General features: G+C 38.7%; 1 non-coding gene across 1 annotated transcript; it reads left to right on the forward strand.

Annotated features, from left to right (window-relative positions):
• Positions 1 to 268: 268 nt before the first annotated feature.
• Positions 269 to 341, forward strand: TRNAE-CUC (transfer RNA glutamic acid (anticodon CUC)). Its single transcript has one exon. It is a non-coding gene; the product is annotated as a tRNA-Glu (tRNA).
• The last annotated feature ends 13,631 nt before the right edge of the window (positions 342 to 13,972 follow it).

Genomic DNA, 13,972 nt, shown 5'->3' on the forward strand with positions numbered 1-13,972 from the left:
TGGTGCTGGAGAGCTACCAGCCCCATCCACATCTTGCTTCCCTCACCACCCCTGGACCCCATGGTCACTGACTGAACCAACCTTGCTATGGAACCTCCCTGCTTGTATCTCTCTTCCTTCCTGCTGGCCTCCAACCTTGGATCCTCCCACAGTCTGTTCCCACACATGCGGCCTGCTTCTGGGGCATATTGCCCAGCTATGGATGGACGAAGACTGTCAGAGATACATGGCCTTTAATATGAGATCACATCAAAGTTCTTGGGGGAATTCCCTGGTGGTCCAGTGGTTAGGACTCTGTTTTCTCACTGCCAAGGGCCCAGGTTCAATCCCTGGTCAGGGAACTAAGATCCCACAGGCTGTGCAGTGTGGCCAAAAAAATAAATAAATAAAATAATAATAATAAAAAACAAAGTTCTCAGCAATAGTTCAGAGTCTATTTGCATTTGAGCAACTGCCTTACCTGTTCTCCTCTGACCTCCAGACTCTCCTAACCGAAACACACTCACCCAAATATCTAACTTCTGACAAACTTGATAATAATTTTTATTTCTTCAGTATTAATAAAATAATAATGGTTTTTCTTTCTCTCTAGTGGATTTTGGTCATTTGTATTCTGAGAAAATTGCTCATTTAATCCACATTTCCAAATATATTAGTATGTAGTTGTATGTGTTATTTTCATTAACCCAGTAACTGTTATCATATCCCCTTCTTTTTAAAAAATATTTATTTAGTTATTTATTCATTTGGCTGTGTCGGGTCTTATTTGTGGCACACGGGATCTTTTGCTGTGGCGCACAGGCTTCTCTCTCTAGTTGTGGCGCACGGACTCTAGCGCACGCAGGCTTAGTTGCCCCACGGCATGTGGGATCTTAGTTCCCTGACCAGGGATCCAATCCACGTCCTCTACATTGGAAGGCAGATTCTTAACCACTGGACCACCAGGCAAATCCCTCACATCCCCTTCTTAATTCTCAAATTTATTTCTGTCTGAAGGCTAAGATTTAAAAGACTGATAATACAAAGTGCTGGAAAGGAAATAGAACAGTAGACCTCTCTTACATTGCTGGTGGGAATGTAAATTGGTACAACCACTAGGGAAACTGTCAATATTAACTAAAGCTAAAAATGCATATATATACTCTAGGAGCAACAATGCCACTCCTAGCCATAGTCACAACAGAAATGAATGCATGTGTTCCCTAAAAGACATGTATAAGAATGTTCCTAATATTAATTATTCATTATTACCAAAATGGTGGATAAATTCCAGATGTCCATCAAGAGGAAAATGGATAAATAAATTGTGGTATGCCTATACAGTGGAAAACAAAACAATAGAGCAATGAAAAAAGAATGTATCACTACTTACAATAACATGAATGAATATCACAGACATAATATTGAGCAAAGGAAGCCATACTATGTACTGAATGACATCATTTATGGAAAGTTCTATGGTGTTAAAAACCAATTGGTGATGACCTTTACAGAGAGAGGATTGGCTGAGAGGGATTCCGATGAAAATGTTCTAAATTCACCAAGCTATACATTTAAAATCTGTGCACTTGACTGTGTGTATGATTGTACCTCAATACAAAGTAAAAAAGGAAAAGGAAAGAGTACTTCTGTTTTGCAATATTTTCCCCAAATGTGAATTTCCTCTTCCGGGAGCTGATCATTTCCTTCTTGTTTCACATTTTATTAATGGATACCATTTGGTTATTTTTAAAAGTTTATTATTTCTAGGGACTTCCCTGGTGATCCAGTGATTAAGAGTCCGCCTTCCAGGGGCTTCCCTGGTGGCACAGTAGTTAAGAATATGCCTGCCAGTGCAGGGAACACGGTTTCGAGCCCTGGTCCGGAAGATCCCACATGCCATGGAGCAATTAAGCCCGCGAGCCACAACTACTGAGCCCACATGCCACAACTACTGAAGCCCATACGCCTGGAGCCCGTGCTCCAAAAGAGAAGCCACAGGAATGAGAAGTCCGCTCACCACAGTGAAGAGTAGCCCCTGCTCGCCGCAACTAGAGAAAGCCCACGCACAGCAACGAAGACCCAACGCAGCCAAAAATAAATAAATAAATTTATTAAAAAAAAAAAAAAGAATCTGCCTTCCAACGCAGGGGACGCGGGATCGGCCCCTGGTCAGGGAACGAAGATCCCACATGCCGCGGGGCAACTAAGCCTGCGTGCTCTAGAGCCTGCATGCCACAACTGGAGAGAAGCCCGTGTGCTGCAACGAAGAGACTGCGTGACCCAATGCAGCCAAATAAATAAATATTTTTTTTAAATAAAAAATAAAATGTTAATATTTCTAGAGTGAGCATAATTGAATAACACACATGCTATATGCCCAGGATTGTCATGGCTGGCTTTTCCTAAGGTTTTATGAGTCATTACTTGAGGATTGCTGTGAACCTCCCCTCTAAGTTTTAAAAATGCAAATATTAATTTTATTATATTAATTTTAATTGTGGTAAAATGCACATAACATAAAATTTACCATCTTACCACTTTTAAGTGTACAGTTCAGTAGCATTAAGTATGTTCACATTGTTGTGCAACCATCACTACCATCCATTCTGAGAACGTTTTTCATCTTCCCAAACTAAAACTCTATGCTCATTGAATAATAACTCCCCATTCTCCCCTTCCCTCATCCCTTGACAATCACCATTCCACTTTCTGTCTCTATGAATTTGACAATTCTAAGTACCTTACATAAGTGGAATCATACACTATTTGTCCTCTTTGACTGGCCCATTTCACTTAGCATAATGTCCTCAAAGTTCATCCATGTTGTAGCATGTATCAGAAGTTCTTTCTTTTTTAGGGCTGAATAATATTCCATTTTGTGTATACACCGCATTTTGTTTATCTATTCATCCATGAGTGGATGCTTAAGTTGCTTCCACCTTTTTGGCTATTGTGAATAATGCTGCTCTGAACAAGTGTGTACAAATGTCTCTCTGAGATCTTTTTTTAAAAAAATTTATTTATTTTTGGCTGCGTTGGGTCTTTGTTGCTGCACGTGGGCTTTCTCTAGTTGCAGTGAGCAGGGGCTACTCTTTGTTGGGGTATGCGGGCTTCTCATTGTGCTGGCTTCTCTTGTTGTGGAGCACGGGCTCTAGTCGTGTGGGCTTCAGTAGTTGTGGCACGTGGGCTCAGTAGTTGTGGCTCACAGGCTTAGTTGCTCCTTGGCATGTGGGATCTTCCCAGACCAGGGCTCAAACCCATGTCCCCTGCATTGACAGGTGGATTCTTAACCACTGCGCCACCAGGGGAGTCCCTCTCTGAGATCTTGCTTTCAACTCTTTTGAGTATATATCCAGAAGTGGAATTGCTCACTTGTATAAGAATTTCTCTAGGGTATATTTCTAGATGTGAATTGGAAGCTTCCTTAGGTATAACCATGTTCAACTTCAAAAGTTTTTTCCAGTATGTGGTAATAACAATTTATACTATTGTCAGAAGAGTATGAGAGTTCCCTTCCCTATTTTCTCACATCCTTACCAACAAATGGTACAGGGATTTTATACAAATATTTTGTTACTGTATAGATATGAAACGATATTTCATTATCTTTGTATTTTGCATCTCCTTTACTAATAGTGTTTATACACTATTTGTGTTTAGAGGGAATCCAGTTTTCTCTTCTATGATTTTCCTATTCATATCATTTGAAGATTCCCACCCTCCCTCTTCAATAAACCAATAACTTCCATTGTATTTGTTTTATAATCAAAAGAAAACATTTTTCATTATGAATATTCAAACAATGTGAAAATGTGTAAAGATGAACATAAAAAATTCACTAGTCTGCTATACAACTACTCTTGTGTTCAAGGAACCCTGCTGTTACAAAGTGTAGCCCACAATTGGCCTTTAGGAACTGATTTCTTCTTAACTGCCTGTATGTTGGCTACTTCTTTTTCCCATGCTCTGTTAAAGATGAGACAGTTCATGTATCCCATCCCTCTTTGGCAGGGCATGTCACTGTTTGGAATTTTATTTACTTGATGGCTTGCCTTGTGAATTCAAGTGTTTTAGTGAACTCAGGAAAACTTATGATTTTGAAGGTTATTTGGCTTTTCATCATTATTAGTGTGGAAGCAATGATCTTTCCAGTTTTCTGTGCTCTAAATGAAAACAGAAGTCCCCATCTTAATTTTTTTGGTAACATCTTTATTGACATATAATTCACATACCTAAGATTTACTCCTTTAAAGTGTACAATTATGTGGCTTTTAATATATTCACAGAGTTGTACAATCATTGCCACTGTCTCATTACAGAATACTTCCATTGACCCAAAAAGGAGCTCCATACCCATTAGTGGTCACTTCTCATTTCAGCCTCACCCCATCCCTCTGGCAACCACTAATCTACTTCATCTCTATAAATTTGCCTGTTCTAGACATTTCATATTGATGGAATCATATAATATGTGATTTTCTTGGTCTGAATTCTTTCACTTAGCATAATATTTTCAAGGTTCATCCATGTTGTACCATGTATCAGTATTGCATTCTTTTTTATGGTCAACTAGTATTCCAGCATATGGTTATCCTACATTTTGTTTATCCACTTATCAGTGAATGGACATTTGGGATGTTTTAACCTTTGGCTTTTGTGAATAATTCTGCTAAGAACCCTGATTTAAAAGTTTTTATGTGAACATTTTCCATTTCTATTGGGTATATACCTAGGAGTGTAATTGCCAAGTCAATTGATAACTCTATCTTTAACTTTTTTTGAGGAACTGCCAGACTGTTTTCCAAAGTGGCTGCCCCACCTTCATTTTTGAAGGATGTATTTTCAGCATATATATCTAAGATAACAGGCATTTTTTTCTTGTAGCATTTTAAAGTCGTTGTTCCATTGTCTTTTGGCATTTGCTGAATATAATGGGAAGTTGCTACCGTTTTTACTGTTTTTTCCTTCAAGTTAATGCGTGTTTTATATATATATATATATATATATATATATATATGGCCCATAATTCCATATCCCAGGGACTGTCTTCCACTCATTAGCATTTTCTTCCCTAATGTTGCATGATCACACTGTATATATTGATAGTTTTGTATCCTACATCAGGACTACATTACCATGTCATAGTCTTCAAAAATATGATTTTAAAAGTATATGCGTAATATTCCATTGAAGAATAGGAGGTTTAGATTTATAACCTTTAAAACATATCATAATGACACAGAAATGAAAATTCTTGAAGCTTTATCCACATCTGATTTTTTAGGCTAAATTACTAAACATGGAATGATTAAATCTAACGCAGCAGGTTTCAAGCCTGGTCGCACATTCTGCTGCTCTGAGAAGTTTTACAAAAGAGCAGAGCCAGAGTGGTCCAGGTTGGGCCTGAGCCTCACTATTTTCAAAATGCTTCACATGCAGCCCAGGTCGACAACCGCTGGTTTAAGGGTAGGAATATTTTATTTCAGTTTATTTTTGTTCTGAAAGTAACATATACTCCTAGAAAAATATTCAAACGAAAGGAAGGTATAAAAGTTATAAGACACAGTAAGCATCCTGCCCCCACATTCCCTCCCACTGCCAGGGGCTCCTCTATTAGCTGTTTGGTGCTAGTGGCCCTGCCTTTTTCAGTGTGTGTGTATGTATATAAATGCATGTATATGTTCAAACACGGAGATATGTTTATGACGGGCAATGGCATATCAGGCAAATAATAGCAAAATAATACATACTCATTATAAAAACAAATCAAGAAATACAGGAGTATATACCCCCAAAGAAGGAGATTCTGGATGGCTGGCAACTTGAGCCCGTATCATTGAAGATGAACCACAATTCCAACCACTATTGGAAGTGCTTTTCAAATACTGTGGGTTTTATGAGAAGAATGAAATGGCAAGGAGCCACAAATGTTCTGGGAAGAGCAGCAAAGAGCAAACTGCACTAGTTCAGGCAAAAGATAACACTCACTTTGCTAGTGCTATAGACTGAATGTATCCTCCCAAAATTCATATGTTGAAACCTAATCCCTAATGTGACAGTATTAGGGGGTGGAGCCTTTGGGAGGTGATTAGGTCATGAGGGTGGAGCCCTCATCAATGGCATTCGTACCCTTATAAAAGAGACCCCAGAGAGTTCCCTCACCCCTTCCGCCATGTGAGGACTCAGAATACAGCCATTTATGAACCAGGAAGTGGGCCGTCACCAGACACCAAATCTGCCAGCACTTTGAACTTGGACTTCCCAGCCTCTAAAACTGTGAGAAATGAATTTCTGTTGTTCATAAGCCACCCAGTCTGTGGCATTCTGCTATGGCAGCCCAAACAGTCTGAGACAGTTAGGCTGCTGGCGCTGGTGCTGGAGAGCTACCAGCCCCATCCACATCTTGCTTCCCTCACCACCCCTGGACCCCATGGTCACTGACTGAACCAACCTTGCTATGGAACCTCCCTGCTTGTATCTCTCTTCCTTCCTGCTGGCCTCCAACCTTGGATCCTCCCACAGTCTGTTCCCACACATGCGGCCTGCTTCTGGGGCATATTGCCCAGCTATGGATGGACGAAGACTGTCAGAGATACATGGCCTTTAATATGAGATCACATCAAAGTTCTTGGGGGAATCCCCTGGTGGTCCAGTGGTTAGGACTCTGTTTTCTCACTGCCAAGGGCCCAGGTTCAATCCCTGGTCAGGGAACTAAGATCCCACAGGCTGTGCAGTGTGGCCAAAAAAATAAATAAATAAAATAATAATAATAAAAAACAAAGTTCTCAGCAATAGTTCAGAGTCTATTTGCATTTGAGCAACTGCCTTACCTGTTCTCCTCTGACCTCCAGACTCTCCTAACCGAAACACACTCACCCAAATATCTAACTTCTGACAAACTTGATAATAATTTTTATTTCTTCAGTATTAATAAAATAATAATGGTTTTTCTTTCTCTCTAGTGGATTTTGGTCATTTGTATTCTGAGAAAATTGCTCATTTAATCCACATTTCCAAATATATTAGTATGTAGTTGTATGTGTTATTTTCATTAACCCAGTAACTGTTATCATATCCCCTTCTTTTTAAAAAATATTTATTTAGTTATTTATTCATTTGGCTGTGTCGGGTCTTATTTGTGGCACACGGGATCTTTTGCTGTGGCGCACAGGCTTCTCTCTCTAGTTGTGGCGCACGGACTCTAGCGCACGCAGGCTTAGTTGCCCCACGGCATGTGGGATCTTAGTTCCCTGACCAGGGATCCAATCCACGTCCTCTACATTGGAAGGCAGATTCTTAACCACTGGACCACCAGGCAAATCCCTCACATCCCCTTCTTAATTCTCAAATTTATTTCTGTCTGAAGGCTAAGATTTAAAAGACTGATAATACAAAGTGCTGGAAAGGAAATAGAACAGTAGACCTCTCTTACATTGCTGGTGGGAATGTAAATTGGTACAACCACTAGGGAAACTGTCAATATTAACTAAAGCTAAAAATGCATATATATACTCTAGGAGCAACAATGCCACTCCTAGCCATAGTCACAACAGAAATGAATGCATGTGTTCCCTAAAAGACATGTATAAGAATGTTCCTAATATTAATTATTCATTATTACCAAAATGGTGGATAAATTCCAGATGTCCATCAAGAGGAAAATGGATAAATAAATTGTGGTATGCCTATACAGTGGAAAACAAAACAATAGAGCAATGAAAAAAGAATGTATCACTACTTACAATAACATGAATGAATATCACAGACATAATATTGAGCAAAGGAAGCCATACTATGTACTGAATGACATCATTTATGGAAAGTTCTATGGTGTTAAAAACCAATTGGTGATGACCTTTACAGAGAGAGGATTGGCTGAGAGGGATTCCGATGAAAATGTTCTAAATTCACCAAGCTATACATTTAAAATCTGTGCACTTGACTGTGTGTATGATTGTACCTCAATACAAAGTAAAAAAGGAAAAGGAAAGAGTACTTCTGTTTTGCAATATTTTCCCCAAATGTGAATTTCCTCTTCCGGGAGCTGATCATTTCCTTCTTGTTTCACATTTTATTAATGGATACCATTTGGTTATTTTTAAAAGTTTATTATTTCTAGGGACTTCCCTGGTGATCCAGTGATTAAGAGTCCGCCTTCCAGGGGCTTCCCTGGTGGCACAGTAGTTAAGAATATGCCTGCCAGTGCAGGGAACACGGTTTCGAGCCCTGGTCCGGAAGATCCCACATGCCATGGAGCAATTAAGCCCGCGAGCCACAACTACTGAGCCCACATGCCACAACTACTGAAGCCCATACGCCTGGAGCCCGTGCTCCAAAAGAGAAGCCACAGGAATGAGAAGTCCGCTCACCACAGTGAAGAGTAGCCCCTGCTCGCCGCAACTAGAGAAAGCCCACGCACAGCAACGAAGACCCAACGCAGCCAAAAATAAATAAATAAATTTATTTAAAAAAAAAAAAAGAATCTGCCTTCCAACGCAGGGGACGCGGGATCGGCCCCTGGTCAGGGAACGAAGATCCCACATGCCGCGGGGCAACTAAGCCTGCGTGCTCTAGAGCCTGCATGCCACAACTGGAGAGAAGCCCGTGTGCTGCAACGAAGAGACTGCGTGACCCAATGCAGCCAAATAAATAAATATTTTTTTTAAATAAAAAATAAAATGTTAATATTTCTAGAGTGAGCATAATTGAATAACACACATGCTATATGCCCAGGATTGTCATGGCTGGCTTTTCCTAAGGTTTTATGAGTCATTACTTGAGGATTGCTGTGAACCTCCCCTCTAAGTTTTAAAAATGCAAATATTAATTTTATTATATTAATTTTAATTGTGGTAAAATGCACATAACATAAAATTTACCATCTTACCACTTTTAAGTGTACAGTTCAGTAGCATTAAGTATGTTCACATTGTTGTGCAACCATCACTACCATCCATTCTGAGAACGTTTTTCATCTTCCCAAACTAAAACTCTATGCTCATTGAATAATAACTCCCCATTCTCCCCTTCCCTCATCCCTTGACAATCACCATTCCACTTTCTGTCTCTATGAATTTGACAATTCTAAGTACCTTACATAAGTGGAATCATACACTATTTGTCCTCTTTGACTGGCCCATTTCACTTAGCATAATGTCCTCAAAGTTCATCCATGTTGTAGCATGTATCAGAAGTTCTTTCTTTTTTAGGGCTGAATAATATTCCATTTTGTGTATACACCGCATTTTGTTTATCTATTCATCCATGAGTGGATGCTTAAGTTGCTTCCACCTTTTTGGCTATTGTGAATAATGCTGCTCTGAACAAGTGTGTACAAATGTCTCTCTGAGATCTTTTTTTAAAAAAATTTATTTATTTTTGGCTGCGTTGGGTCTTTGTTGCTGCACGTGGGCTTTCTCTAGTTGCAGTGAGCAGGGGCTACTCTTTGTTGGGGTATGCGGGCTTCTCATTGTGCTGGCTTCTCTTGTTGTGGAGCACGGGCTCTAGTCGTGTGGGCTTCAGTAGTTGTGGCACGTGGGCTCAGTAGTTGTGGCTCACAGGCTTAGTTGCTCCTTGGCATGTGGGATCTTCCCAGACCAGGGCTCAAACCCATGTCCCCTGCATTGACAGGTGGATTCTTAACCACTGCGCCACCAGGGGAGTCCCTCTCTGAGATCTTGCTTTCAACTCTTTTGAGTATATATCCAGAAGTGGAATTGCTGGATCATATGGCAATTCTATTTTTAATTTTTGAGGAACTGCCATACTGGTTTCCCATAGCGGCTGCACCATTTTATATTCCCACCAACATTACACAAGAGTTCCACTTTCTCCACTCCTCCCCAGCACTTGCTATTTTTTGTTTTATTCTGTTTTGGTTATAATAACCATTTTAATGGGTGTGAGGTCAGCAAACAGTAATATTTTTGAATCAGGTTAATTTTGCACATTGTGATTTGACAGGATTTTGAAGAGGTCAGTTGCTGCCTGAAATATGATGTGAATGTTACATGGGGAAAAGTATGTTTTCAGGCACTAGAGAATCATATTGTCAACATTAAAAGAAAAGAAAAATATTTTCTTACATATTTTTATATGTAAGGAAAATATCAGGTGGAAGAGATGGAAGCCTTAATCATCTTAACTCCAAGCCTGGACCCAGTACAAATTCTTGGCTCCTGCCTTGGGCAAAATCCAGAACCAGAAGAGTCAACAGATTCAGAGTTGAGAACACTGATGACTTAGGATAGCATTGCAAAACCCCAAGGGGTGAGAGAAGTTATTTTTGTCTCAGGAGAAGGGAAGGCAGCAGAACACTTGTGATGACCCTGATCTGTCCAGGGTGCTGACAACTCACAAGCCATCCTGCCAAACACGTTGGAAAGATTTGATGCTAATTATGAAATTAACTCCAGTGGCTTAATGGCTTCCAGTCTCAAGGAGGGTCCAGAATCCTCCCTCCCCTCAACCCTGGAGAAAATTAAGTCAGAGACATTGTGTCCTGAACCAAATAGACTAGAATCCCAAGGAGCCTTGAAAAGAGTTACAAAGCTCAAAAAGAAGTACAACTAAATAATACCTTGTTTAAGAATATGTGAACATTGGATTATAATTTTTAAACAAAAAAGTAATAAACTCACAACTCAGGATAATGGTAAACTCTGGGGGAGACTAAGGCAGCTGGGTAGGGAAGGAGGACACAGATGGATGCAAAGTTATTGGTGTTGTTTTGGTTCTTAATTTGAGTGTTTGATTCATAGGCATTTATTTTAATATTACACTTTAAGTCCTAGGTATATGCCACATGTATTTTTTTACATGAACCAAAAATGCAATATAAAAGATAATGAAGATTAAGAATATTCCTTAAAAGAATCTTGAAAAAAAATTAAGCCTAGGGATGTGTTTACCAGGTGCTGAAAGAACTGGGCCACCCAAAGAAATGAAACCTTTTGTTTTTTTCATTTCTGACATTGTTTGTTACTACTGAAAACATTTAAATTGTTAATTTTACACTCTTATATTGAAAATGTCATTATATAAAATTATGCAATATATTATAGACTAGTTTAGAAATATTGTTTGTCACTCTCCCATTTTATTAAACTTTTTGATCCAAATTGCTCCTTTGATATCATTATACTTCTTTTCACTACTGGGACTGTTTGAGCCCTTCCATCCAAGCTACTTGAGGATAAGCAAGTTTTGCATCACGTGTGATGGTGTCCCTGGAAATGTTATCCCAAGATACCCATTCACTCACTATTCGTGATCTTCACAACAGAACCACCTATTATATACATTTTTAATTTTTATTGTGAAAGCATTACAAAACACAATGACCCCCATATTCTCATCCTCCAGAATTAGTGATTATCAAACTTTTCCCACACTTGACTAATCTATTCTTTCTGTTATTATTGTTTTAAACTCTGGACCTCACATATTTTTCAATCCTATAAATTTCAGTATACATCTCTAATATATGGATATTTTCTTCAAAACTCCAGCCATTATCATGCCTTTAAAAAATAATAATTTCTTTGGTGTCATCTAACATCTAGTCCATTTTCAAATTTTCCAAGTGTTCCAAGAATGTTTTTTTGTAGTTGGTTTGAATCTGGATTCAGTCAAGTTCCACACACTGCACTTGATGATGTCTCTTAAATCTCTTATTTTTTTTAAGTTAATTAATTTATTTATTTTTGGCTGCATTGGGTCTTCGTTGCTGTGCACGGGCTTTCTCTAGTGTCCCCTGCACTGGCAAGTGGATTCTTAACCACTGCGCCACCAGGGAAGTCCCTTAAATCTCTTTTAATCTAGAGTAGTACACCCTCTTCTCACCCTTCTTCTACTATGATGTTGTTGAAGAAACCAGGCCTGTTTCCTTGTAGAATATCCCATATTCCAGATTTCTCTGTGCCTTTGGGATGGCATTTAACTTGTTCCTTTATCCTCTGCATTTCCTGTGAACACGAAGTTAGGTCTAAAGGCTCGATTCGATTCAGGTTTAACTTTTCTCTTGGATAAGAACATTTCAGAGGTGGTGCTAAGTCCTTCACATCACATGACCCCAGAAGGCACATACTGTCAGGGTGTCCCATTCTTAGTGATGCCAATATTGATCAGTAGGTAACAACTTGAAGCCTCCACTGTAAAGTTGCTCATCAACCTTTCATTTATTCCATGATTTTAAAAATAACGCCATCCTCTTAATATATAGAAAAATGCAAACATACAGAGAGGAGAAAATAATCACTCATGTTCCTACCTCCAAAGGCAATGATAAATTCTGCTTTTTAGATCATTTCCTTCCATGTAATGCATTCATTTTTCCTCGCTGTGGTCATATTAGTGTACATTTTTATAATGTATTTTTATAATACCACTAAAGTACTTACAGGTGTTATTAAAACTTTATGACCATCAGTTTAGTTGCAGCAATGCACTAATTGTTGGTTGTTACTAAAACTTCTGAGCCAGTGTAGGGTGGGGCTGGCAAACAATGGGAAAGAAGCTTGATTTCCTCCAAGGTGAGAGGGGTTGGTGGTGACATGCAGAACTCTGCTGTGTCGGGGAGCAGATTCTCTGCCCCAGGTCCCTCAGGCTTAGAAGCTTCACTCCCTGCTCTCACCCACTCATAGAGTGAAGTGCCCTTTGATTTTGACATCCTAATTTTAAAGTTGTATCCCATATAATAAAAGCACGGAAGCCCTGCAGCATTGGTTTTGATAGCAAAAACCTTACCATCCCACATGGGAACAAATGAATTAAAACCCAACAAAATAGAAATTAAAAAGCTACCTTTCAGATGCATATGAAATGGTTTTCGGGTAAAGACTACAGATTGAATACATAATTTTTCTCTCTGCCGTATCACTCACTAAATGTATAAAATAGGTAACTAATAAAATCAAATAACATCATTTTAGCAATATTTAATTGCAGTGTAATCATACAGTAAAATTCACCCTTTTAAAAGTTCCATTTTTAAAATTTTCTATGCATTTTTATTTTTTCTATGCATTTTAACAAATGCATATCCCCCAAAATTTCTCTTGTGCCTTTGTGTTGTCAACTCCTTCCCACACCCCATCCCCTACAACCACTGATCTGTTTTCTGTCCCTGTAGTTTTGCCTATTCGACATGTCATATAAACGGCATAATAGAATATATAGCCTTTTGAATCCGGCTTCTTTCACTTACCATAAGACATTTGAGATTCACATAGTTGGGTGTATCAACAGTTCATTTCTTTGTATTGCTGACTCGTTTTCCATTGTATGGATGTATCATAGTTTATTCATTCACCAGTTGAAGGACATTTGGACTAGTTCCAGTTCTTGGCAATTATGAATAAAGCCACTATAAATATCCATGTACAGATTTTTGTGTGAACTTAAGTTTTCTTTTCACTTGGATAGATATAGAGGGGTGGAATCGCTGAGTCTTATGTTAAGTGTACGTTTAACTTTATAAAAAATTGTTAAGAGTATCTTTAACTTTATGAGAGACTGCAAACTGTTTCCCAAAGTGGCTGTACCATTCTGCATTCCCACTAGGAATGGATGAAATCTTTATTGGCTCCACATTCTCAACACCACTTGTATTATTAGGGATTTTTTAATTTGTTTTTTGTTGTTGTTGTTTTGAGCTATTTTATTTTATTATCTTTGGCTGCCACACGGTTTGCGGGATCTTAGTTCCCCATCTACGGCCACGGCAGTGAAAGCACCGAGTCCTAAGCACTGGGCCGCCAGGGAATTCTCTGTTTTGAGCTATTTTAATAGATGTGTAGAGTTATCTCATTGTGGTTTTAATTTGCATTTCTCTAAAGAGTAATGATCTTAGCATCTTTTCATGTGCTTGTCATTAATATATCTCCTTTGCTGAAGCATCTGTCTGAATCTTTTGCCCCTTTATCATTGAATTGTTTTCTTATTATTGTATTTTTAGAATTCTTTATATATTCTATGTCCAAGTCCTTAA

The sequence above is a fragment of the Physeter macrocephalus genome, chromosome 14 (assembly GCF_002837175.3).
Source record: "Physeter macrocephalus isolate SW-GA chromosome 14, ASM283717v5, whole genome shotgun sequence".
Taxonomy (NCBI): Eukaryota; Metazoa; Chordata; class Mammalia; order Artiodactyla; family Physeteridae; genus Physeter; species Physeter macrocephalus.